The sequence below is a fragment of the Microcebus murinus genome, chromosome 22 (assembly GCF_040939455.1).
Source record: "Microcebus murinus isolate Inina chromosome 22, M.murinus_Inina_mat1.0, whole genome shotgun sequence".
Classification (NCBI taxonomy): domain Eukaryota; kingdom Metazoa; phylum Chordata; class Mammalia; order Primates; family Cheirogaleidae; genus Microcebus; species Microcebus murinus.
Genome location: NC_134125.1, coordinates 35,337,892 through 35,360,361, shown reverse-complemented (window position 1 = coordinate 35,360,361; position 22,470 = coordinate 35,337,892). Strand labels below are relative to the sequence as shown.

The 22,470-nt window shown below is 63.6% G+C and overlaps 6 non-coding genes across 6 annotated transcripts; all 6 read left to right on the top strand.

The window, feature by feature from the left end:
• The first annotated feature begins 874 nt into the window (after positions 1–874).
• Positions 875–993, top strand: LOC142863546 (5S ribosomal RNA). The gene has a single exon (XR_012914316.1). It is a non-coding gene; the product is annotated as a 5S ribosomal RNA (ribosomal RNA).
• Positions 994–4,601: 3,608 nt separating this feature from the next.
• On the top strand, positions 4,602–4,720 carry LOC142863545 (5S ribosomal RNA). Its single transcript, XR_012914315.1, has one exon. It is a non-coding gene; the product is annotated as a 5S ribosomal RNA (ribosomal RNA).
• A 3,610-nt stretch (positions 4,721–8,330) lies between these two features.
• On the top strand, positions 8,331–8,449 carry LOC142863544 (5S ribosomal RNA). The gene has a single exon (XR_012914314.1). It is a non-coding gene; the product is annotated as a 5S ribosomal RNA (ribosomal RNA).
• Positions 8,450–12,055: 3,606 nt separating this feature from the next.
• Positions 12,056–12,174, top strand: LOC142863543 (5S ribosomal RNA). The gene has a single exon (XR_012914313.1). It is a non-coding gene; the product is annotated as a 5S ribosomal RNA (ribosomal RNA).
• A 3,609-nt stretch (positions 12,175–15,783) lies between these two features.
• On the top strand, positions 15,784–15,902 carry LOC142863542 (5S ribosomal RNA). The gene has a single exon (XR_012914312.1). It is a non-coding gene; the product is annotated as a 5S ribosomal RNA (ribosomal RNA).
• A 3,609-nt stretch (positions 15,903–19,511) lies between these two features.
• Positions 19,512–19,630, top strand: LOC142863540 (5S ribosomal RNA). Its single transcript, XR_012914310.1, has one exon. It is a non-coding gene; the product is annotated as a 5S ribosomal RNA (ribosomal RNA).
• Positions 19,631–22,470: the final 2,840 nt, after the last annotated feature.

The following is a 22,470-nucleotide window of genomic DNA, read 5'->3' as shown; positions in this document are numbered from 1 at the left end:
TGCCACCCTCACAGATGGTTTAGGAAACTCTTTCCGGTGCACTCATTAGTGAAATGACCTCAATGAAGCTGGAATCCAATATCTAATCGCCGATTTTTAGGGAGTCCACACGCCAGGGTGGTCGGGGTCCAATGCAGCCCCGGCCAGGCCCAGGCCCCTTGGACTGGGCCACAGGAGGACACAGAGGAGGGTCCCGGCCCCCACGGTAGCGGTGCCCGCAGGTCTCCAAGGGCTTGGGCGTTTTCCAGAGGGAGGAGATGGAGGGGATTGATTTCTTCAGAGCCCCCCAAAGCACCCCACCCCACCCCACCACACCCATGGGACACATCCCGAGAGACGCCCCTACACTCGCTCCCCTCCCCCATGCGCTGTGCCCCAGCCCTGACCCGGGGGAATAGGCGGCAGCCCACGCACAGGGCGGGGGGCGCAGCTGAAAGGGGTTGTGGGGGAGGGCGGCCCCTGGCTGGGGTCAAAGGGCAAGCGCCCCGCGCGTGCGCAGTCAGTGGCCGCCTCGGAGGCGGTGGCGGCTGCGGCGGCGACGGGCTGGGGGTGGGCAGCGGGTAGGTGAAGGAGGCCAGGCCAGGAGAGGATGGGGGCTGGAAGGTCTCCACCTTGGCGAGTACAGCCGTGGAGGAGCATCTTGTGTGAGTGTGAGTGAGTGTGAGTGTGTGTGTGTGTATAGAGAGACAGCCCCCCACCCCGGCCCGCCCCGCCCGTCACCCCCGTCCCTGGGAGCCCGCCGGACCCGGCTGGCTGGCGAACTCAACAGGCCCGACCCGACCCGACCCGGCGGCGCGGGGCCTGGGGCGGGAGGAGGCGGCGGGGAAGCGCAGAGAGGCTCGGCTTCTTGAGCGGGGCAGGGGCGCCCTCCGCCGTCTAGGGCCACACCACCCTGAACGCCCCCGATCTCCTCTGGTCTCGGAAGCTAAGCAGGGTCGGGCCTGGTTGGTACTTGGATGGGAGACCGCCTGGGAATACCGGGTGCCGTAGGCTTTTTTTTTTTTTTTTGCCTCTTGTTCTGTCCCCTTTCTGGGAGCGCGGCGGCGGTCCGGGGGATCACCCCCACCCTCAGCGCCCGTCGCGGTGCCTGGCGCCCCAGCCCGCACCGTGGGGCCTCCTCTTGTCCCGAGCCGTGACACCGCCGCCACGCGGCAGCATGCGTGGCATCTGGACTGTCAGGTGTCAGACCAAAGGTCTGGTCTGTGGGAACCGACACGCTGGAGGAAACCTTGAGAGGCTGAGAGGGGAGGGAGTTCCAGGAGAATTCCAGGACGTCATTTTGAGCGAGTATGTGACCAGAACTCTCGTCCCGTTGCTTTTGGGGTTCTACACGTAGGAATCTTCGGTGGTGGCACTGGATGTTGGGGGATCCGGAGTCACACGCAGACCTGCTCCACAGGCCTCATTTTACTTTTCTTTTCGGATTCATTTTCTGAAAAGGTGTCTCTTATCTCTATGATTACATTTTCTTTTCTCTCTCTTTCCGAGCAGATCATGGGAGTCCACGTATTGAGGTGACATGTATTGCCCGTGCCCCCCTCCTCCCCGTTTTCTGATTTCATTTATTTCTCATTTTCTCCCAGCGTATGGTGGGGGTACCAATGTTAAGGTCAGCTGCATCGCCCTGTCCCAGCCTCCCCCCTCGGGTCAGAGCTTCAAGTGCGCCCATGCCCCGGTTGGTGCGCACCCACCCCATTCCTAATGGATGTGCACGCCCATCCCCTCCCCCCGCCCGCCCGACACCCACCCGATGAAGGCGATTCCTCTGTGTCCACTTAGGTGTCCATCGGTCCCTACCAATCTGCTGGCGAGCGCGCGCACGTGGCGCTCTTGTGTCCGTTCTTGGGACACTTGGCTTACTGGAACGGGTTCCAGCTCTGGCCGGGAGAACACGAGAGGTGCCCTCTCACCACTGCTCCTCATAGCCAAATAGCACTCCGTGGTGTCCACGCGCCACATTTTATTAGTGCACTCCTGGATGGATGGGCACTCGGGTCGCTTCCACATCTTTGCGATTGTGAATTGTGCCCTAACTGTAACCCTAACCCTTACCCAGCCCGTCTCCTGTGCCCCTGCCTGACGCACTCCCCCCCCCCCCCGGCCAGGCCCGTCACTGTCCTGGGCCCCTGCCTGACCGGCTCCTTCCCGTCCGGCCTGTCACCATCCTCTGCCCCTGCCTGACACCCTCCTCCCCGCCCGGGCCATCACTTCAACCCCTGCCTGACTCGCTCCTCCCCATCTGGCCCGTCACCGTCCTCAGCCCCTGCCTGAACGGCTCCTTCCTACCCGGCCCGGCCCGTCCTCGGCCCCTGCCTGACATGCTCCTCCTTGCCCGTCACCGTCCTCGGCCCCTGCATGACCGGCTCCCCCGTCCCCTGGGCCTTCCAAGGGCTTGGTGTGGACGCTGCTTCCAGGAAGCCCTCCAGGAACCCGGCAGCAGGGTGGCCGCAGCAGTCTCGAGCAGCCGTCACTAAGTTGCGTGCGGGGGACGTGCCCCCGCTGTGCTGTGGGGGCCCAGCCTGGTGTCTTCCCTGAGGCCCTGCGGCTGCCGCTCCCCGCAAGGGGAGAGCCGCGGAGGTGGGGACCGCCTCCTCATGGGGACGTACACCCAGCTCTCCACGTCGGATTCCGCGGGCTCTCTGTCCTGCCCGAAGGCCCAGCTGGCCTGCGGGTCCTTAGAGTGGCAAAAACATCCGAAAACTGAGATTGAGGGTCCGGTGGGTGTCTGCCCTTTTGTGCTGGGTACCCCAGGGAGGCCCGGGGGCTGGCTGGACAACGTGGTCTGCTGGGCGGGGGGTTTGGATGAGCAACTGATGCCCTTTGCACTTTGGGTAGCAAGAGTCTGAGGTGTCTCTGAGCCCTGAGCCATGTCGGGCGGGGGTGGGGGGTGGGGGGGGAGGAGGAGGAGGAGGAGGAGGTGGGAAGGGCCGGGGCCTGCAGTCCTGTTCCCGGGGTGGCACGGCAAGTGGCTTCTTCCACAGGCTGCTTGGCCTGGGCTCCCTGCACCTGGGCCTTTGGAGGACTGGCCCTGTGCTTGCCAACACTTGCTGCAGGGACCCAGAGCTGGGAGGTTGCATCTCTCAGCCCTGGGTCGGGCAGAGCCCCAGCGGGCCATGCCCACAACCTCTCTCAGCACGGGTCCCCCAGAAGGCTCCTTTGGGACCAGGATTCTCTTGCGGTGACTCTTTAAGGTCTGGCCCCTGGATGGAGGGGCACCAGGAGTAGAGGAGCAGGAAGGGGAAGGGGGTGGCCATGCGAGGGGACACTTTGAGGCCAAGTCCCAGCTTCAGCCTGATCCTCCTGGGAACCCCGGGGTGTACATCACACCTCCTGGTTGTCCCGCTCTGAGACAAGGAGCCGGGCTTCGCATTCCCACAGCAGCCGGTCGTGGGCTGAGGACACCTGGGGCGTTGGGAACTCCCTGGCTTCTCCTTGGTTTAACATCTGGAGCTGCTTGTGAATTGTGCCGCCACACACACCCGAGTGCAGGTGTCTTCCGCACAGACTGCGGGCCTCGCTCTTCTGAATGCCGCTAGCTCGCCACCCACCCACGGGTGAACCTGGTCAGGGTACTTTCTCTCAGGGGCAGACTCTGATCCGGGCGGGCTACCGGTGTCTCTGTTTGCTCGTTTCTTTCTTCCATTTCGGGAAAGTCTTCCTTGCTGGGTGTGGAAATCTCCTATGCCTTCCCTCGCCTATTCTGTCAGCTTTAAAATTCTCTTTCAGGTGCCACCCTCACAGATGGTTTAGGAAACTCTTTCCGGTGCACTCATTAGTGAAATGACCTCAATGAAGCTGGAATCCAATATCTAATCGCCGATTTTTAGGGAGTCCACACGCCAGGGTGGTCGGGGTCCAATGCAGCCCCGGCCAGGCCCAGGCCCCTTGGACTGGGCCACAGGAGGACACAGAGGAGGGTCCCGGCCCCCACGGTAGCGGTGCCCGCAGGTCTCCAAGGGCTTGGGCGTTTTCCAGAGGGAGGAGATGGAGGGGATTGATTAATTCAGAGCCCCCCAAAGCACCCCACCCCACCCCACCACACCCATGGGACACATCCCGAGAGACGCCCCTACACTCGCTCCCCTCCCCCATGCGCTGTGCCCCAGCCCTGACCCGGGGGAATAGGCGGCAGCCCACGCACAGGGCGGGGGGCGCAGCTGAAAGGGGTTGTGGGGGAGGGCGGCCCCTGGCTGGGGTCAAAGGGCAAGCGCCCCGCGCGTGCGCAGTCAGTGGCCGCCTCGGAGGCGGTGGCGGCTGCGGCGGCGACGGGCTGGGGGTGGGCAGCGGGTAGGTGAAGGAGGCCAGGCCAGGAGAGGATGGGGGCTGGAAGGTCTCCACCTTGGCGAGTACAGCCGTGGAGGAGCATCTTGTGTGAGTGTGAGTGAGTGTGAGTGTGTGTGTGTGTATAGAGAGACAGCCCCCCACCCCGCCCCGCCCCGCCCGTCACCCCCGTCCCTGGGAGCCCGCCGGACCCGGCTGGCTGGCGAACTCAACAGGCCCGACCCGACCCGACCCGGCGGCGCGGGGCCTGGGGCGGGAGGAGGCGGCGGGGAAGCGCAGAGAGGCTCGGCTTCTTGAGCGGGGCAGGGGCGCCCTCCGCCGTCTAGGGCCACACCACCCTGAACGCCCCCGATCTCCTCTGGTCTCGGAAGCTAAGCAGGGTCGGGCCTGGTTGGTACTTGGATGGGAGACCGCCTGGGAATACCGGGTGCCGTAGGCTTTTTTTTTTTTTTTTTGCCTCTTGTTCTGTCCCCTTTCTGGGAGCGCGGCGGCGGTCCGGGGGATCACCCCCACCCTCAGCGCCCGTCGCGGTGCCTGGCGCCCCAGCCCGCACCGTGGGGCCTCCTCTTGTCCCGAGCCGTGACACCGCCGCCACGCGGCAGCATGCGTGGCATCTGGACTGTCAGGTGTCAGACCAAAGGTCTGGTCTGTGGGAACCGACACGCTGGAGGAAACCTTGAGAGGCTGAGAGGGGAGGGAGTTCCAGGAGAATTCCAGGACGTCATTTTGAGCGAGTATGTGACCAGAACTCTCGTCCCGTTGCTTTTGGGGTTCTACACGTAGGAATCTTCGGTGGTGGCACTGGATGTTGGGGGATCCGGAGTCACACGCAGACCTGCTCCACAGGCCTCATTTTACTTTTCTTTTCGGATTCATTTTCTGAAAAGGTGTCTCTTATCTCTATGATTACATTTTCTTTTCTCTCTCTTTCCGAGCAGATCATGGGAGTCCACGTATTGAGGTGACATGTATTGCCCGTGCCCCCCTCCTCCCCGTTTTCTGATTTCATTTATTTCTCATTTTCTCCCAGCGTATGGTGGGGGTACCAATGTTAAGGTCAGCTGCATCGCCCTGTCCCCGCCTCCCCCCTCGGGTCAGAGCTTCAAGTGCGCCCATGCCCCGGTTGGTGCGCACCCACCCCATTCCTAATGGATGTGCACGCCCATCCCCTCCCCCCGCCCGCCCGACACCCACCCGATGAAGGCGATTCCTCTGTGTCCACTTAGGTGTCCATCGGTCCCTACCAATCTGCTGGCGAGCGCGCGCACGTGGCGCTCTTGTGTCCGTTCTTGGGACACTTGGCTTACTGGAACGGGTTCCAGCTCTGGCCGGGAGAACACGAGAGGTGCCCTCTCACCACTGCTCCTCATAGCCAAATAGCACTCCGTGGTGTCCACGCGCCACATTTTATTAGTGCACTCCTGGATGGATGGGCACTCGGGTCGCTTCCACATCTTTGCGATTGTGAATTGTGCCCTAACTGTAACCCTAACCCTTACCCAGCCCGTCTCCTGTGCCCCTGCCTGACGCACTCCCCCCCCCCCCCCGGCCAGGCCCGTCACTGTCCTGGGCCCCTGCCTGACCGGCTCCTTCCCGTCCGGCCTGTCACCATCCTCTGCCCCTGCCTGACACCCTCCTCCCCGCCCGGGCCATCACTTCAACCCCTGCCTGACTCGCTCCTCCCCATCTGGCCCGTCACCGTCCTCAGCCCCTGCCTGAACGGCTCCTTCCTACCCGGCCCGGCCCGTCCTCGGCCCCTGCCTGACATGCTCCTCCTTGCCCGTCACCGTCCTCGGCCCCTGCATGACCGGCTCCCCCGTCCCCTGGGCCTTCCAAGGGCTTGGTGTGGACGCTGCTTCCAGGAAGCCCTCCAGGAACCCGGCAGCAGGGTGGCCGCAGCAGTCTCGAGCAGCCGTCACTAAGTTGCGTGCGGGGGACGTGCCCCCGCTGTGCTGTGGGGGCCCAGCCTGGTGTCTTCCCTGAGGCCCTGCGGCTGCCGCTCCCCGCAAGGGGAGAGCCGCGGAGGTGGGGACCGCCTCCTCATGGGGACGTACACCCAGCTCTCCACGTCGGATTCCGCGGGCTCTCTGTCCTGCCCGAAGGCCCAGCTGGCCTGCGGGTCCTTAGAGTGGCAAAAACATCCGAAAACTGAGATTGAGGGTCCGGTGGGTGTCTGCCCTTTTGTGCTGGGTACCCCAGGGAGGCCCGGGGGCTGGCTGGACAACGTGGTCTGCTGGGCGGGGGGTTTGGATGAGCAACTGATGCCCTTTGCACTTTGGGTAGCAAGAGTCTGAGGTGTCTCTGAGCCCTGAGCCATGTCGGGCGGGGGTGGGGGGTGGGGGGGGAGGAGGAGGAGGAGGAGGAGGTGGGAAGGGCCGGGGCCTGCAGTCCTGTTCCCGGGGTGGCACGGCAAGTGGCTTCTTCCACAGGCTGCTTGGCCTGGGCTCCCTGCACCTGGGCCTTTGGAGGACTGGCCCTGTGCTTGCCAACACTTGCTGCAGGGACCCAGAGCTGGGAGGTTGCATCTCTCAGCCCTGGGTCGGGCAGAGCCCCAGCGGGCCATGCCCACAACCTCTCTCAGCACGGGTCCCCCAGAAGGCTCCTTTGGGACCAGGATTCTCTTGCGGTGACTCTTTAAGGTCTGGCCCCTGGATGGAGGGGCACCAGGAGTAGAGGAGCAGGAAGGGGAAGGGGGTGGCCATGCGAGGGGACACTTTGAGGCCAAGTCCCAGCTTCAGCCTGATCCTCCTGGGAACCCCGGGGTGTACATCACACCTCCTGGTTGTCCCGCTCTGAGACAAGGAGCCGGGCTTCGCATTCCCACAGCAGCCGGTCGTGGGCTGAGGACACCTGGGGCGTTGGGAACTCCCTGGCTTCTCCTTGGTTTAACATCTGGAGCTGCTTGTGAATTGTGCCGCCACACACACCCGAGTGCAGGTGTCTTCCGCACAGACTGCGGGCCTCGCTCTTCTGAATGCCGCTAGCTCGCCACCCACCCACGGGTGAACCTGGTCAGGGTACTTTCTCTCAGGGGCAGACTCTGATCCGGGCGGGCTACCGGTGTCTCTGTTTGCTCGTTTCTTTCTTCCATTTCGGGAAAGTCTTCCTTGCTGGGTGTGGAAATCTCCTATGCCTTCCCTCGCCTATTCTGTCAGCTTTAAAATTCTCTTTCAGTTGCCACCCTCACAGATGGTTTAGGAAACTCTTTCCGGTGCACTCATTAGTGAAATGACCTCAATGAAGCTGGAATCCAATATCTAATCGCCGATTTTTAGGGAGTCCACACGCCAGGGTGGTCGGGGTCCAATGCAGCCCCGGCCAGGCCCAGGCCCCTTGGACTGGGCCACAGGAGGACACAGAGGAGGGTCCCGGCCCCCACGGTAGCGGTGCCCGCAGGTCTCCAAGGGCTTGGGCGTTTTCCAGAGGGAGGAGATGGAGGGGATGGATTTCTTCAGAGCCCCCCAAAGCACCCCACCCCACCCCACCACACCCATGGGACACATCCCGAGAGACGCCCCTACACTCGCTCCCCTCCCCCATGCGCTGTGCCCCAGCCCTGACCCGGGGGAATAGGCGGCAGCCCACGCACAGGGCGGGGGGCGCAGCTGAAAGGGGTTGTGGGGGAGGGCGGCCCCTGGCTGGGGTCAAAGGGCAAGCGCCCCGCGCGTGCGCAGTCAGTGGCCGCCTCGGAGGCGGTGGCGGCTGCGGCGGCGACGGGCTGGGGGTGGGCAGCGGGTAGGTGAAGGAGGCCAGGCCAGGAGAGGATGGGGGCTGGAAGGTCTCCACCTTGGCGAGTACAGCCGTGGAGGAGCATCTTGTGTGAGTGTGAGTGAGTGTGAGTGTGTGTGTGTGTATAGAGAGACAGCCCCCCACCCCGCCCCGCCCCGCCCGTCACCCCCGTCCCTGGGAGCCCGCCGGACCCGGCTGGCTGGCGAACTCAACAGGCCCGACCCGACCCGACCCGGCGGCGCGGGGCCTGGGGCGGGAGGAGGCGGCGGGGAAGCGCAGAGAGGCTCGGCTTCTTGAGCGGGGCAGGGGCGCCCTCCGCCGTCTAGGGCCACACCACCCTGAACGCCCCCGATCTCCTCTGGTCTCGGAAGCTAAGCAGGGTCGGGCCTGGTTGGTACTTGGATGGGAGACCGCCTGGGAATACCGGGTGCCGTAGGCTTTTTTTTTTTTTTTTTGCCTCTTGTTCTGTCCCCTTTCTGGGAGCGCGGCGGCGGTCCGGGGGATCACCCCCACCCTCAGCGCCCGTCGCGGTGCCTGGCGCCCCAGCCCGCACCGTGGGGCCTCCTCTTGTCCCGAGCCGTGACACCGCCGCCACGCGGCAGCATGCGTGGCATCTGGACTGTCAGGTGTCAGACCAAAGGTCTGGTCTGTGGGAACCGACACGCTGGAGGAAACCTTGAGAGGCTGAGAGGGGAGGGAGTTCCAGGAGAATTCCAGGACGTCATTTTGAGCGAGTATGTGACCAGAACTCTCGTCCCGTTGCTTTTGGGGTTCTACACGTAGGAATCTTCGGTGGTGGCACTGGATGTTGGGGGATCCGGAGTCACACGCAGACCTGCTCCACAGGCCTCATTTTACTTTTCTTTTCGGATTCATTTTCTGAAAAGGTGTCTCTTATCTCTATGATTACATTTTCTTTTCTCTCTCTTTCCGAGCAGATCATGGGAGTCCACGTATTGAGGTGACATGTATTGCCCGTGCCCCCCTCCTCCCCGTTTTCTGATTTCATTTATTTCTCATTTTCTCCCAGCGTATGGTGGGGGTACCAATGTTAAGGTCAGCTGCATCGCCCTGTCCCCGCCTCCCCCCTCGGGTCAGAGCTTCAAGTGCGCCCATGCCCCGGTTGGTGCGCACCCACCCCATTCCTAATGGATGTGCACGCCCATCCCCTCCCCCCGCCCGCCCGACACCCACCCGATGAAGGCGATTCCTCTGTGTCCACTTAGGTGTCCATCGGTCCCTACCAATCTGCTGGCGAGCGCGCGCACGTGGCGCTCTTGTGTCCGTTCTTGGGACACTTGGCTTACTGGAACGGGTTCCAGCTCTGGCCGGGAGAACACGAGAGGTGCCCTCTCACCACTGCTCCTCATAGCCAAATAGCACTCCGTGGTGTCCACGCGCCACATTTTATTAGTGCACTCCTGGATGGATGGGCACTCGGGTCGCTTCCACATCTTTGCGATTGTGAATTGTGCCCTAACTGTAACCCTAACCCTTACCCAGCCCGTCTCCTGTGCCCCTGCCTGACGCACTCCCCCCCCCCCCCCCGGCCAGGCCCGTCACTGTCCTGGGCCCCTGCCTGACCGGCTCCTTCCCGTCCGGCCTGTCACCATCCTCTGCCCCTGCCTGACACCCTCCTCCCCGCCCGGGCCATCACTTCAACCCCTGCCTGACTCGCTCCTCCCCATCTGGCCCGTCACCGTCCTCAGCCCCTGCCTGAACGGCTCCTTCCTACCCGGCCCGGCCCGTCCTCGGCCCCTGCCTGACATGCTCCTCCTTGCCCGTCACCGTCCTCGGCCCCTGCATGACCGGCTCCCCCGTCCCCTGGGCCTTCCAAGGGCTTGGTGTGGACGCTGCTTCCAGGAAGCCCTCCAGGAACCCGGCAGCAGGGTGGCCGCAGCAGTCTCGAGCAGCCGTCACTAAGTTGCGTGCGGGGGACGTGCCCCCGCTGTGCTGTGGGGGCCCAGCCTGGTGTCTTCCCTGAGGCCCTGCGGCTGCCGCTCCCCGCAAGGGGAGAGCCGCGGAGGTGGGGACCGCCTCCTCATGGGGACGTACACCCAGCTCTCCACGTCGGATTCCGCGGGCTCTCTGTCCTGCCCGAAGGCCCAGCTGGCCTGCGGGTCCTTAGAGTGGCAAAAACATCCGAAAACTGAGATTGAGGGTCCGGTGGGTGTCTGCCCTTTTGTGCTGGGTACCCCAGGGAGGCCCGGGGGCTGGCTGGACAACGTGGTCTGCTGGGCGGGGGGTTTGGATGAGCAACTGATGCCCTTTGCACTTTGGGTAGCAAGAGTCTGAGGTGTCTCTGAGCCCTGAGCCATGTCGGGCGGGGGTGGGGGGTGGGGGGGGAGGAGGAGGAGGAGGAGGAGGTGGGAAGGGCCGGGGCCTGCAGTCCTGTTCCCGGGGTGGCACGGCAAGTGGCTTCTTCCACAGGCTGCTTGGCCTGGGCTCCCTGCACCTGGGCCTTTGGAGGACTGGCCCTGTGCTTGCCAACACTTGCTGCAGGGACCCAGAGCTGGGAGGTTGCATCTCTCAGCCCTGGGTCGGGCAGAGCCCCAGCGGGCCATGCCCACAACCTCTCTCAGCACGGGTCCCCCAGAAGGCTCCTTTGGGACCAGGATTCTCTTGCGGTGACTCTTTAAGGTCTGGCCCCTGGATGGAGGGGCACCAGGAGTAGAGGAGCAGGAAGGGGAAGGGGGTGGCCATGCGAGGGGACACTTTGAGGCCAAGTCCCAGCTTCAGCCTGATCCTCCTGGGAACCCCGGGGTGTACATCACACCTCCTGGTTGTCCCGCTCTGAGACAAGGAGCCGGGCTTCGCATTCCCACAGCAGCCGGTCGTGGGCTGAGGACACCTGGGGCGTTGGGAACTCCCTGGCTTCTCCTTGGTTTAACATCTGGAGCTGCTTGTGAATTGTGCCGCCACACACACCCGAGTGCAGGTGTCTTCCGCACAGACTGCGGGCCTCGCTCTTCTGAATGCCGCTAGCTCGCCAACCACCCACGGGTGAACCTGGTCAGGGTACTTTCTCTCAGGGGCAGACTCTGATCCGGGCGGGCTACCGGTGTCTCTGTTTGCTCGTTTCTTTCTTCCATTTCGGGAAAGTCTTCCTTGCTGGGTGTGGAAATCTCCTATGCCTTCCCTCGCCTATTCTGTCAGCTTTAAAATTCTCTTTCAGTTGCCACCCTCACAGATGGTTTAGGAAACTCTTTCCGGTGCACTCATTAGTGAAATGACCTCAATGAAGCTGGAATCCAATATCTAATCGCCGATTTTTAGGGAGTCCACACGCCAGGGTGGTCGGGGTCCAATGCAGCCCCGGCCAGGCCCAGGCCCCTTGGACTGGGCCACAGGAGGACACAGAGGAGGGTCCCGGCCCCCACGGTAGCGGTGCCCGCAGGTCTCCAAGGGCTTGGGCGTTTTCCAGAGGGAGGAGATGGAGGGGATGGATTTCTTCAGAGCCCCCCAAAGCACCCCACCCCACCCCACCACACCCATGGGACACATCCCGAGAGACGCCCCTACACTCGCTCCCCTCCCCCATGCGCTGTGCCCCAGCCCTGACCCGGGGGAATAGGCGGCAGCCCACGCACAGGGCGGGGGGCGCAGCTGAAAGGGGTTGTGGGGGAGGGCGGCCCCTGGCTGGGGTCAAAGGGCAAGCGCCCCGCGCGTGCGCAGTCAGTGGCCGCCTCGGAGGCGGTGGCGGCTGCGGCGGCGACGGGCTGGGGGTGGGCAGCGGGTAGGTGAAGGAGGCCAGGCCAGGAGAGGATGGGGGCTGGAAGGTCTCCACCTTGGCGAGTACAGCCGTGGAGGAGCATCTTGTGTGAGTGTGAGTGTGTGTGTGTGTATAGAGAGACAGCCCCCCACCCCGGCCCGCCCCGCCCGTCACCCCCGTCCCTGGGAGCCCGCCGGACCCGGCTGGCTGGCGAACTCAACAGGCCCGACCCGACCCGACCCGACCCGGCGGCGCGGGGCCTGGGGCGGGAGGAGGCGGCGGGGAAGCGCAGAGAGGCTCGGCTTCTTGAGCGGGGCAGGGGCGCCCTCCGCCGTCTAGGGCCACACCACCCTGAACGCCCCCGATCTCCTCTGGTCTCGGAAGCTAAGCAGGGTCGGGCCTGGTTGGTACTTGGATGGGAGACCGCCTGGGAATACCGGGTGCCGTAGGCTTTTTTTTTTTTTTTTGCCTCTTGTTCTGTCCCCTTTCTGGGAGCGCGGCGGCGGTCCGGGGGATCACCCCCACCCTCAGCGCCCGTCGCGGTGCCTGGCGCCCCAGCCCGCACCGTGGGGCCTCCTCTTGTCCCGAGCCGTGACACCGCCGCCACGCGGCAGCATGCGTGGCATCTGGACTGTCAGGTGTCAGACCAAAGGTCTGGTCTGTGGGAACCGACACGCTGGAGGAAACCTTGAGAGGCTGAGAGGGGAGGGAGTTCCAGGAGAATTCCAGGACGTCATTTTGAGCAAGTATGTGACCAGAACTCTCGTCCCGTTGCTTTTGGGGTTCTACACGTAGGAATCTTCGGTGGTGGCACTGGATGTTGGGGGATCCGGAGTCACACGCAGACCTGCTCCACAGGCCTCATTTTACTTTTCTTTTCGGATTCATTTTCTGAAAAGGTGTCTCTTATCTCTATGATTACATTTTCTTTTCTCTCTCTTTCCGAGCAGATCATGGGAGTCCACGTATTGAGGTGACATGTATTGCCCGTGCCCCCCTCCTCCCCGTTTTCTGATTTCATTTATTTCTCATTTTCTCCCAGCGTATGGTGGGGGTACCAATGTTAAGGTCAGCTGCATCGCCCTGTCCCAGCCTCCCCCCTCGGGTCAGAGCTTCAAGTGCGCCCATGCCCCGGTTGGTGCGCACCCACCCCATTCCTAATGGATGTGCACGCCCATCCCCTCCCCCCGCCCGCCCGACACCCACCCGATGAAGGCGATTCCTCTGTGTCCACTTAGGTGTCCATCGGTCCCTACCAATCTGCTGGCGAGCGCGCGCACGTGGCGCTCTTGTGTCCGTTCTTGGGACACTTGGCTTACTGGAACGGGTTCCAGCTCTGGCCGGGAGAACACGAGAGGTGCCCTCTCACCACTGCTCCTCATAGCCAAATAGCACTCCGTGGTGTCCACGCGCCACATTTTATTAGTGCACTCCTGGATGGATGGGCACTCGGGTCGCTTCCACATCTTTGCGATTGTGAATTGTGCCCTAACTGTAACCCTAACCCTTACCCAGCCCGTCTCCTGTGCCCCTGCCTGACGCACTCCCCCCCCCCCCCCGGCCAGGCCCGTCACTGTCCTGGGCCCCTGCCTGACCGGCTCCTTCCCGTCCGGCCTGTCACCATCCTCTGCCCCTGCCTGACACCCTCCTCCCCGCCCGGGCCATCACTTCAACCCCTGCCTGACTCGCTCCTCCCCATCTGGCCCGTCACCGTCCTCAGCCCCTGCCTGAACGGCTCCTTCCTACCCGGCCCGGCCCGTCCTCGGCCCCTGCCTGACATGCTCCTCCTTGCCCGTCACCGTCCTCGGCCCCTGCATGACCGGCTCCCCCGTCCCCTGGGCCTTCCAAGGGCTTGGTGTGGACGCTGCTTCCAGGAAGCCCTCCAGGAACCCGGCAGCAGGGTGGCCGCAGCAGTCTCGAGCAGCCGTCACTAAGTTGCGTGCGGGGGACGTGCCCCCGCTGTGCTGTGGGGGCCCAGCCTGGTGTCTTCCCTGAGGCCCTGCGGCTGCCGCTCCCCGCAAGGGGAGAGCCGCGGAGGTGGGGACCGCCTCCTCATGGGGACGTACACCCAGCTCTCCACGTCGGATTCCGCGGGCTCTCTGTCCTGCCCGAAGGCCCAGCTGGCCTGCGGGTCCTTAGAGTGGCAAAAACATCCGAAAACTGAGATTGAGGGTCCGGTGGGTGTCTGCCCTTTTGTGCTGGGTACCCCAGGGAGGCCCGGGGGCTGGCTGGACAACGTGGTCTGCTGGGCGGGGGGTTTGGATGAGCAACTGATGCCCTTTGCACTTTGGGTAGCAAGAGTCTGAGGTGTCTCTGAGCCCTGAGCCATGTCGGGCGGGGGTGGGGGGTGGGGGGGGAGGAGGAGGAGGAGGAGGAGGTGGGAAGGGCCGGGGCCTGCAGTCCTGTTCCCGGGGTGGCACGGCAAGTGGCTTCTTCCACAGGCTGCTTGGCCTGGGCTCCCTGCACCTGGGCCTTTGGAGGACTGGCCCTGTGCTTGCCAACACTTGCTGCAGGGACCCAGAGCTGGGAGGTTGCATCTCTCAGCCCTGGGTCGGGCAGAGCCCCAGCGGGCCATGCCCACAACCTCTCTCAGCACGGGTCCCCCAGAAGGCTCCTTTGGGACCAGGATTCTCTTGCGGTGACTCTTTAAGGTCTGGCCCCTGGATGGAGGGGCACCAGGAGTAGAGGAGCAGGAAGGGGAAGGGGGTGGCCATGCGAGGGGACACTTTGAGGCCAAGTCCCAGCTTCAGCCTGATCCTCCTGGGAACCCCGGGGTGTACATCACACCTCCTGGTTGTCCCGCTCTGAGACAAGGAGCCGGGCTTCGCATTCCCACAGCAGCCGGTCGTGGGCTGAGGACACCTGGGGCGTTGGGAACTCCCTGGCTTCTCCTTGGTTTAACATCTGGAGCTGCTTGTGAATTGTGCCGCCACACACACCCGAGTGCAGGTGTCTTCCGCACAGACTGCGGGCCTCGCTCTTCTGAATGCCGCTAGCTCGCCAACCACCCACGGGTGAACCTGGTCAGGGTACTTTCTCTCAGGGGCAGACTCTGATCCGGGCGGGCTACCGGTGTCTCTGTTTGCTCGTTTCTTTCTTCCATTTCGGGAAAGTCTTCCTTGCTGGGTGTGGAAATCTCCTATGCCTTCCCTCGCCTATTCTGTCAGCTTTAAAATTCTCTTTCAGTTGCCACCCTCACAGATGGTTTAGGAAACTCTTTCCGGTGCACTCATTAGTGAAATGACCTCAATGAAGCTGGAATCCAATATCTAATCGCCGATTTTTAGGGAGTCCACACGCCAGGGTGGTCGGGGTCCAATGCAGCCCCGGCCAGGCCCAGGCCCCTTGGACTGGGCCACAGGAGGACACAGAGGAGGGTCCCGGCCCCCACGGTAGCGGTGCCCGCAGGTCTCCAAGGGCTTGGGCGTTTTCCAGAGGGAGGAGATGGAGGGGATGGATTTCTTCAGAGCCCCCCAAAGCACCCCACCCCACCCCACCACACCCATGGGACACATCCCGAGAGACGCCCCTACACTCGCTCCCCTCCCCCATGCGCTGTGCCCCAGCCCTGACCCGGGGGAATAGGCGGCAGCCCACGCACAGGGCGGGGGGCGCAGCTGAAAGGGGTTGTGGGGGAGGGCGGCCCCTGGCTGGGGTCAAAGGGCAAGCGCCCCGCGCGTGCGCAGTCAGTGGCCGCCTCGGAGGCGGTGGCGGCTGCGGCGGCGACGGGCTGGGGGTGGGCAGCGGGTAGGTGAAGGAGGCCAGGCCAGGAGAGGATGGGGGCTGGAAGGTCTCCACCTTGGCGAGTACAGCCGTGGAGGAGCATCTTGTGTGAGTGTGAGTGAGTGTGAGTGTGTGTGTGTGTATAGAGAGACAGCCCCCCACCCCGCCCCGCCCCGCCCGTCACCCCCGTCCCTGGGAGCCCGCCGGACCCGGCTGGCTGGCGAACTCAACAGGCCCGACCCGACCCGACCCGGCGGCGCGGGGCCTGGGGCGGGAGGAGGCGGCGGGGAAGCGCAGAGAGGCTCGGCTTCTTGAGCGGGGCAGGGGCGCCCTCCGCCGTCTAGGGCCACACCACCCTGAACGCCCCCGATCTCCTCTGGTCTCGGAAGCTAAGCAGGGTCGGGCCTGGTTGGTACTTGGATGGGAGACCGCCTGGGAATACCGGGTGCCGTAGGCTTTTTTTTTTTTTTTTTGCCTCTTGTTCTGTCCCCTTTCTGGGAGCGCGGCGGCGGTCCGGGGGATCACCCCCACCCTCAGCGCCCGTCGCGGTGCCTGGCGCCCCAGCCCGCACCGTGGGGCCTCCTCTTGTCCCGAGCCGTGACACCGCCGCCACGCGGCAGCATGCGTGGCATCTGGACTGTCAGGTGTCAGACCAAAGGTCTGGTCTGTGGGAACCGACACGCTGGAGGAAACCTTGAGAGGCTGAGAGGGGAGGGAGTTCCAGGAGAATTCCAGGACGTCATTTTGAGCGAGTATGTGACCAGAACTCTCGTCCCGTTGCTTTTGGGGTTCTACACGTAGGAATCTTCGGTGGTGGCACTGGATGTTGGGGGATCCGGAGTCACACGCAGACCTGCTCCACAGGCCTCATTTTACTTTTCTTTTCGGATTCATTTTCTGAAAAGGTGTCTCTTATCTCTATGATTACATTTTCTTTTCTCTCTCTTTCCGAGCAGATCATGGGAGTCCACGTATTGAGGTGACATGTATTGCCCGTGCCCCCCTCCTCCCCGTTTTCTGATTTCATTTATTTCTCATTTTCTCCCAGCGTATGGTGGGGGTACCAATGTTAAGGTCAGCTGCATCGCCCTGTCCCAGCCTCCCCCCTCGGGTCAGAGCTTCAAGTGCGCCCATGCCCCGGTTGGTGCGCACCCACCCCATTCCTAATGGATGTGCACGCCCATCCCCTCCCCCCGCCCGCCCGACACCCACCCGATGAAGGCGATTCCTCTGTGTCCACTTAGGTGTCCATCGGTCCCTACCAATCTGCTGGCGAGCGCGCGCACGTGGCGCTCTTGTGTCCGTTCTTGGGACACTTGGCTTACTGGAACGGGTTCCAGCTCTGGCCGGGAGAACACGAGAGGTGCCCTCTCACCACTGCTCCTCATAGCCAAATAGCACTCCGTGGTGTCCACGCGCCACATTTTATTAGTGCACTCCTGGATGGATGGGCACTCGGGTCGCTTCCACATCTTTGCGATTGTGAATTGTGCCCTAACTGTAACCCTAACCCTTACCCAGCCCGTCTCCTGTGCCCCTGCCTGACGCACTCCCCCCCCCCCCCGGCCAGGCCCGTCACTGTCCTGGGCCCCTGCCTGACCGGCTCCTTCCCGTCCGGCCTGTCACCATCCTCTGCCCCTGCCTGACACCCTCCTCCCCGCCCGGGCCATCACTTCAACCCCTGCCTGACTCGCTCCTCCCCATCTGGCCCGTCACCGTCCTCAGCCCCTGCCTGAACGGCTCCTTCCTACCCGGCCCGGCCCGTCCTCGGCCCCTGCCTGACATGCTCCTCCTTGCCCGTCACCGTCCTCGGCCCCTGCATGACCGGCTCCCCCGTCCCCTGGGCCTTCCAAGGGCTTGGTGTGGACGCTGCTTCCAGGAAGCCCTCCAGGAACCCGGCAGCAGGGTGGCCGCAGCAGTCTCGAGCAGCCGTCACTAAGTTGCGTGCGGGGGACGTGCCCCCGCTGTGCTGTGGGGGCCCAGCCTGGTGTCTTCCCTGAGGCCCTGCGGCTGCCGCTCCCCGCAAGGGGAGAGCCGCGGAGGTGGGGACCGCCTCCTCATGGGGACGTACACCCAGCTCTCCACGTCGGATTCCGCGGGCTCTCTGTCCTGCCCGAAGGCCCAGCTGGCCTGCGGGTCCTTAGAGTGGCAAAAACATCCGAAAACTGAGATTGAGGGTCCGGTGGGTGTCTGCCCTTTTGTGCTGGGTACCCCAGGGAGGCCCGGGGGCTGGCTGGACAACGTGGTCTGCTGGGCGGGGGGTTTGGATGAGCAACTGATGCCCTTTGCACTTTGGGTAGCAAGAGTCTGAGGTGTCTCTGAGCCCTGAGCCATGTCGGGCGGGGGTGGGGGGTGGGGGGGGAGGAGGAGGAGGAGGAGGAGGTGGGAAGGGCCGGGGCCTGCAGTCCTGTTCCCGGGGTGGCACGGCAAGTGGCTTCTTCCACAGGCTGCTTGGCCTGGGCTCCCTGCACCTGGGCCTTTGGAGGACTGGCCCTGTGCTTGCCAACACTTGCTGCAGGGACCCAGAGCTGGGAGGTTGCATCTCTCAGCCCTGGGTCGGGCAGAGCCCCAGCGGGCCATGCCCACAACCTCTCTCAGCACGGGTCCCCCAGAAGGCTCCTTTGGGACCAGGATTCTCTTGCGGTGACTCTTTAAGGTCTGGCCCCTGGATGGAGGGGCACCAGGAGTAGAGGAGCAGGAAGGGGAAGGGGGTGGCCATGCGAGGGGACACTTTGAGGCCAAGTCCCAGCTTCAGCCTGATCCTCCTGGGAACCCCGGGGTGTACATCACACCTCCTGGTTGTCCCGCTCTGAGACAAGGAGCCGGGCTTCGCATTCCCACAGCAGCCGGTCGTGGGCTGAGGACACCTGGGGCGTTGGGAACTCCCTGGCTTCTCCTTGGTTTAACATCTGGAGCTGCTTGTGAATTGTGCCGCCACACACACCCGAGTGCAGGTGTCTTCCGCACAGACTGCGGGCCTCGCTCTTCTGAATGCCGCTAGCTCGCCACCCACCCACGGGTGAACCTGGTCAGGGTACTTTCTCTCAGGGGCAGACTCTGATCCGGGCGGGCTACCGGTGTCTCTGTTTGCTCGTTTCTTTCTTCCATTTCGGGAAAGTCTTCCTTGCTGGGTGTGGAAATCTCCTATGCCTTCCCTCGCCTATTCTGTCAGCTTTAAAATTCTCTTTCAGTTGCCACCCTCACAGATGGTTTAGGAAACTCTTTCCGGTGCACTCATTAGTGAAATGACCTCAATGAAGCTGGAATCCAATATCTAATCGCCGATTTTTAGGGAGTCCACACGCCAGGGTGGTCGGGGTCCAATGCAGCCCCGGCCAGGCCCAGGCCCCTTGGACTGGGCCACAGGAGGACACAGAGGAGGGTCCCGGCCCCCACGGTAGCGGTGCCCGCAGGTCTCCAAGGGCTTGGGCGTTTTCCAGAGGGAGGAGATGGAGGGGATGGATTTCTTCAGAGCCCCCCAAAGCACCCCACCCCACCCCACCACACCCATGGGACACATCCCGAGAGACGCCCCTACACTCGCTCCCCTCCCCCATGCGCTGTGCCCCAGCCCTGACCCGGGGGAATAGGCGGCAGCCCACGCACAGGGCGGGGGGCGCAGCTGAAAGGGGTTGTGGGGGAGGGCGGCCCCTGGCTGGGGTCAAAGGGCAAGCGCCCCGCGCGTGCGCAGTCAGTGGCCGCCTCGGAGGCGGTGGCGGCTGCGGCGGCGACGGGCTGGGGGTGGGCAGCGGGTAGGTGAAGGAGGCCAGGCCAGGAGAGGATGGGGGCTGGAAGGTCTCCACCTTGGCGAGTACAGCCGTGGAGGAGCATCTTGTGTGAGTGTGAGTGAGTGTGAGTGTGTGTGTGTGTATAGAGAGACAGCCCCCCACCCCGCCCCGCCCCGCCCGTCACCCCCGTCCCTGGGAGCCCGCCGGACCCGGCTGGCTGGCGAACTCAACAGGCCCGACCCGACCCGACCCGGCGGCGCGGGGCCTGGGGCGGGAGGAGGCGGCGGGGAAGCGCAGAGAGGCTCGGCTTCTTGAGCGGGGCAGGGGCGCCCTCCGCCGTCTAGGGCCACACCACCCTGAACGCCCCCGATCTCCTCTGGTCTCGGAAGCTAAGCAGGGTCGGGCCTGGTTGGTACTTGGATGGGAGACCGCCTGGGAATACCGGGTGCCGTAGGCTTTTTTTTTTTTTTTTTGCCTCTTGTTCTGTCCCCTTTCTGGGAGCGCGGCGGCGGTCCGGGGGATCACCCCCACCCTCAGCGCCCGTCGCGGTGCCTGGCGCCCCAGCCCGCACCGTGGGGCCTCCTCTTGTCCCGAGCCGTGACACCGCCGCCACGCGGCAGCATGCGTGGCATCTGGACTGTCAGGTGTCAGACCAAAGGTCTGGTCTGTGGGAACCGACACGCTGGAGGAAACCTTGAGAGGCTGAGAGGGGAGGGAGTTCCAGGAGAATTCCAGGACGTCATTTTGAGCGAGTATGTGACCAGAACTCTCGTCCCGTTGCTTTTGGGGTTCTACACGTAGGAATCTTCGGTGGTGGCACTGGATGTTGGGGGATCCGGAGTCACACGCAGACCTGCTCCACAGGCCTCATTTTACTTTTCTTTTCGGATTCATTTTCTGAAAAGGTGTCTCTTATCTCTATGATTACATTTTCTTTTCTCTCTCTTTCCGAGCAGATCATGGGAGTCCACGTATTGAGGTGACATGTATTGCCCGTGCCCCCCTCCTCCCCGTTTTCTGATTTCATTTATTTCTCATTTTCTCCCAGCGTATGGTGGGGGTACCAATGTTAAGGTCAGCTGCATCGCCCTGTCCCCGCCTCCCCCCTCGGGTCAGAGCTTCAAGTGCGCCCATGCCCCGGTTGGTGCGCACCCACCCCATTCCTAATGGATGTGCACGCCCATCCCCTCCCCCCGCCCGCCCGACACCCACCCGATGAAGGCGATTCCTCTGTGTCCACTTAGGTGTCCATCGGTCCCTACCAATCTGCTGGCGAGCGCGCGCACGTGGCGCTCTTGTGTCCGTTCTTGGGACACTTGGCTTACTGGAACGGGTTCCAGCTCTGGCCGGGAGAACACGAGAGGTGCCCTCTCACCACTGCTCCTCATAGCCAAATAGCACTCCGTGGTGTCCACGCGCCACATTTTATTAGTGCACTCCTGGATGGATGGGCACTCGGGTCGCTTCCACATCTTTGCGATTGTGAATTGTGCCCTAACTGTAACCCTAACCCTTACCCAGCCCGTCTCCTGTGCCCCTGCCTGACGCACTCCCCCCCCCCCCCCCGGCCAGGCCCGTCACTGTCCTGGGCCCCTGCCTGACCGGCTCCTTCCCGTCCGGCCTGTCACCATCCTCTGCCCCTGCCTGACACCCTCCTCCCCGCCCGGGCCATCACTTCAACCCCTGCCTGACTCGCTCCTCCCCATCTGGCCCGTCACCGTCCTCAGCCCCTGCCTGAACGGCTCCTTCCTACCCGGCCCGGCCCGTCCTCGGCCCCTGCCTGACATGCTCCTCCTTGCCCGTCACCGTCCTCGGCCCCTGCATGACCGGCTCCCCCGTCCCCTGGGCCTTCCAAGGGCTTGGTGTGGACGCTGCTTCCAGGAAGCCCTCCAGGAACCCGGCAGCAGGGTGGCCGCAGCAGTCTCGAGCAGCCGTCACTAAGTTGCGTGCGGGGGACGTGCCCCCGCTGTGCTGTGGGGGCCCAGCCTGGTGTCTTCCCTGAGGCCCTGCGGCTGCCGCTCCCCGCAAGGGGAGAGCCGCGGAGGTGGGGACCGCCTCCTCATGGGGACGTACACCCAGCTCTCCACGTCGGATTCCGCGGGCTCTCTGTCCTGCCCGAAGGCCCAGCTGGCCTGCGGGTCCTTAGAGTGGCAAAAACATCCGAAAACTGAGATTGAGGGTCCGGTGGGTGTCTGCCCTTTTGTGCTGGGTACCCCAGGGAGGCCCGGGGGCTGGCTGGACAACGTGGTCTGCTGGGCGGTGGGTTTGGATGAGCAACTGATGCCCTTTGCACTTTGGGTAGCAAGAGTCTGAGGTGTCTCTGAGCCCTGAGCCATGTCGGGCGGGGGTGGGGGGTGGGGGGGGAGGAGGAGGAGGAGGAGGAGGTGGGAAGGGCCGGGGCCTGCAGTCCTGTTCCCGGGGTGGCACGGCAAGTGGCTTCTTCCACAGGCTGCTTGGCCTGGGCTCCCTGCACCTGGGCCTTTGGAGGACTGGCCCTGTGCTTGCCAACACTTGCTGCAGGGACCCAGAGCTGGGAGGTTGCATCTCTCAGCCCTGGGTCGGGCAGAGCCCCAGCGGGCCATGCCCACAACCTCTCTCAGCACGGGTCCCCCAGAAGGCTCCTTTGGGACCAGGATTCTCTTGCGGTGACTCTTTAAGGTCTGGCCCCTGGATGGAGGGGCACCAGGAGTAGAGGAGCAGGAAGGGGAAGGGGGTGGCCATGCGAGGGGACACTTTGAGGCCAAGTCCCAGCTTCAGCCTGATCCTCCTGGGAACCCCGGGGTGTACATCACACCTCCTGGTTGTCCCGCTCTGAGACAAGGAGCCGGGCTTCGCATTCCCACAGCAGCCGGTCGTGGGCTGAGGACACCTGGGGCGTTGGGAACTCCCTGGCTTCTCCTTGGTTTAACATCTGGAGCTGCTTGTGAATTGTGCCGCCACACACACCCGAGTGCAGGTGTCTTCCGCACAGACTGCGGGCCTCGCTCTTCTGAATGCCGCTAGCTCGCCACCCACCCACGGGTGAACCTGGTCAGGGTACTTTCTCTCAGGGGCAGACTCTGATCCGGGCGGGCTACCGGTGTCTCTGTTTGCTCGTTTCTTTCTTCCATTTCGGGAAAGTCTTCCTTGCTGGGTGTGGAAATCTCCTATGCCTTCCCTCGCCTATTCTGTCAGCTTTAAAATTCTCTTTCAGTTGCCACCCTCACAGATGGTTTAGGAAACTCTTTCCGGTGCACTCATTAGTGAAATGACCTCAATGAAGCTGGAATCCAATATCTAATCGCCGATTTTTAGGGA